This window comes from Gopherus evgoodei, chromosome 3 (genome assembly GCF_007399415.2).
Source record: "Gopherus evgoodei ecotype Sinaloan lineage chromosome 3, rGopEvg1_v1.p, whole genome shotgun sequence".
Lineage (NCBI taxonomy): Eukaryota > Metazoa > Chordata > Testudines > Testudinidae > Gopherus > Gopherus evgoodei.
In genome coordinates, this window is record NC_044324.1 from 197949162 (window position 1) to 197952640 (window position 3479).

Here is a 3479-nt window from a genome sequence, read left to right on the forward strand (position 1 = left end):
ACCAGAATTTAACACAGAATGAATACTAGTCCATGAATTCTCACATGTTGGGTCAGTCCTGGGTTGACCGTGGGAGCTGAAGTATCAGATCCAAGGAGCAGACTTAACATCCTTTGGGAACTACCCCACTACTGTCTATAGACCAGAAGTACAGCCTCATAAGCAGTAACCCTATCCGCTCAGATGTGGGAACAGGAGCATTGTAGCAGCAGTGTTACTTGCAGAAGAGGGAAGAAACTATTCAGTGGGAACTGGTGGTGCCTAGGAATGTCAGAGTCACTGTGCAGAGGCTCTGATTTAACCCAGTCAGTCAAGAAAACTCATATGCAGTTACTGCATGTGGGAGTGAGCAAAGAATTCCAGCCCTGTGATTACGAAGGACTGTCACGTTTGGCATGTAGATACATTTCCGCATTAAGCATCTTCACATAACTTTCATATGGCTTTGTATTATGCCTCTATTTTCATACGACTTTGTATCAAGTCTTTATACAGAAAACTTTGTATTGAGCCTTGGTACAATGTTAAAAATGTCTTTTTGCTAGGAGTAGAATAAGATCTCGCCCTCCCGTCCCCCCATTTTTAATCAATTGCCATGTTAAGTGAACGAGGTGTGAATGTGGAAGGCAATCTGCAGCAGTTGGAGAGGGGATGGAAGCCAGACTCAAGGATAATAAAACTTGTCAAGTGGGCTCACTAAAGAAGAGCAGACATATTGACAGCCTTGGGGGTTAGAAGCGAGCACCTTCTTTTGAAAACCCCCTGTTTGAATAGCATTGGCACAACACACAAAAAAAGCAGCACAAAGGACCAATGGCTACAGATTTTGAATCTGATATAAATTTGCATGAGAGGGAAGCTGCTATAAATGTGAAGTGTCTTGCAGAGAACCCTGGGTCTTGTCTTGTCAATATGAGTGCGTTGATCTGGATCTGCAGAAACCCAGCTCTACCCCTCCCCCCTCTAACTCACCTGGCCAGCGAAGTTAAGGGGAGCAACTAACTGGTAACAACAAGATGGAGTGTGCTTGTGTGTGTGTATCTGCATGAGTGTAATATATATATCATAGTGTTGATTCATACATATATTACCAATAAATGTGGTGTTTGCCTTATTCCCCCTGAAAAAATCCTGTGCAGTACTTTAAGTATAGCAGGTGCATTTTATGTCCAGTTCTAAAGACCCAAGAGATGGATGGGACTAGGGCCTCCTTCCTTGGGAGAACATTCCACAGCTGGATACTTTATGGTATTTCCCCCTAAGATTCCATTTATACTTTCCTTTTCCTCATTACATCCCATTGTTCCTTGCTGTAACAACCCTTTTGCTCCAACTTAGAAAATTCCTTTTCATCCTTTGTGATAAAATCTTGCTCCACAAAAGCAAGGCCACAATCCCCACTAGGTCACATACAGCACAAGCAGACAACTCCACCACCTTGGTAGTAGGGAAGATGTCTGCCTACCATTAAGCTTCACACTTCATGTGCTGTAACTCAGTGCAAACAGGGAAGTGAGATCATCAGAACTAAGTTACTAATAAAAGGTTATATTGTTGTTTTTTAAAATGAAACATCTGCCGCAGCCACTCCTTTCCCAGGCAGACCATATCAGGAGCTGCAGACCAGAAGGACTACTCCCAGGAGGGACGTAATGCAGCAGTGAGAAATTCATCAAAATCAATTACAATTTTTTACTTCTCTTGAATATTTCTGCCATCCCTCCAGCCCACAAAGCTAATGTCTTTGGGGACACATTAAGAACAAGGACCCCCTGCTGATGCCAGCAAGGGTTGCAGCACTACTGTTTTATCACAGCAAACACAGGGAACTGCCAGCTGCATGGTATGAGCTTATTATTCAAGACAGTGCAGGTTCATACTCTCACCTCAGCAGAGTAAACAATTAGCAGACACCTTTGCTCTGCCATGGAACCAGGTGAGTTTCCTCACACAGTTCCTGCAGAGGGATGGAGATCAGAGACCGTGAGCAGGAATGTCAAAGAGGAGTCACTGTTGAGAGGAGCGAGCTCTGGGGAAAGATGTGAAGAAGAAGTGGGAAGTCCCAGGACACATGGGAAGAGGGAGAGACTGTTTCATGCGGAACGAGGAGGCAGGAAAGGCAGCACAATAGTGGTGGGGGGAGGTTTACCAAAGGCCTGTGAGGAAGGAGGCCTGGTCTGAGTGAGCGGGAGCAGGAGGAGATGTAGGCAGGAAGAGCAGGGTAAGGTCTTGCAGGTAAAAAGTCTGACGTTGATGAGGGGAACATGGGGAGGGCAGCGCCCAGATCTGAAGAAATATCTGACATGAGCAGAGTATCAGGGGAGAAAGGTGATTTTAGCAGAAGCATTCTGGCTGAACAAGGGGAGAGGCTAAAACAGAGAAGAAGAAGCTACAGGAGTCAAGGGGAGAGATGTCCAAGGCAGGGCGCACAGTCTAGTGGAGAACAGAAATTTCAGTGTCAGTCAGGGTATGGGAACTAGAGGACTAAAAGGCAAAAGGGAGGTTACAAGACTGGGTAGTGTGCAGGTCAGGGACAGAGAGGGAGCAGGATGGGATCAAGACCTCAGCTGACTCATGTCTCTTTGTCTCCTGTTGGTACAGGGAGAACAGGGTATTCAGATTCAGGGACGGACACTGCATGTCGTCTCCTCCTGCCACTTGCCTGCAACAGACAATTCTGCTAGTCCTCAACAATCTCATAAACTTTATCCTGAAAGATTATTGTGCTGCACACCTGATCATTTCCAAAATGTCAGGAAATGTTCTAGCGTTAGTGGGCAGAACTCTACAGATTTTGCCAAGCCCAGATTAACCAATGTTCACTTGGGGAACTTCCACAGGATCCCCATCTCAGTGGGGCCCCTGATCACTGGGGGGATGAAAGCAGTGCTGTGACACCATGTACCTTGTTGCAGTGCCACTCACTCAAATTTGACACAGCTGCCCTTCTGGTCATGATGAGGCCCCGCTCAGTGGCCGGGCAAAGCCTGAGCAGTGCAGATCTGTGTAAGTGTAGGACGGGTGACGGGAGCAAGCTGAGCTGGGTGACTGGGATCGGGAGGAGCCACCATAGCCCAGGATGGTAAGGTAGCAAAGCACTGAGTGGGGAGGGCTGTGATAAGTGTACAGGAAGGTCCTGGGGGCAGTGAATGAGGGCTGAGGGCAAACTGTTGGTGGGCAGTGGGCTTGGGGTCAACTGGGTGATGTTGGGGGTTGTGGCTGGTGGGGCTGAGGTGAGTGGGCTGTATGCCAGGGCTGCTGGGATGGATCTGGGTTCTGTCAGGCTAAGTGAGGGGTGGTGGAGGGTTGTTGAGGTATAGGTGGGGTGAAAGAGGCTTTAGGAGTACTTTGCTGAGTGGTCCCTGTGCAAGAACTCAGCATACTCGGGAATGTGCTCTAGATTAAATTACTATAAAGTGGGTTCTCAATTGGTTGAATGACCAAACTCAAAGAGTAGTTAGCACTGATTCACTGTAACA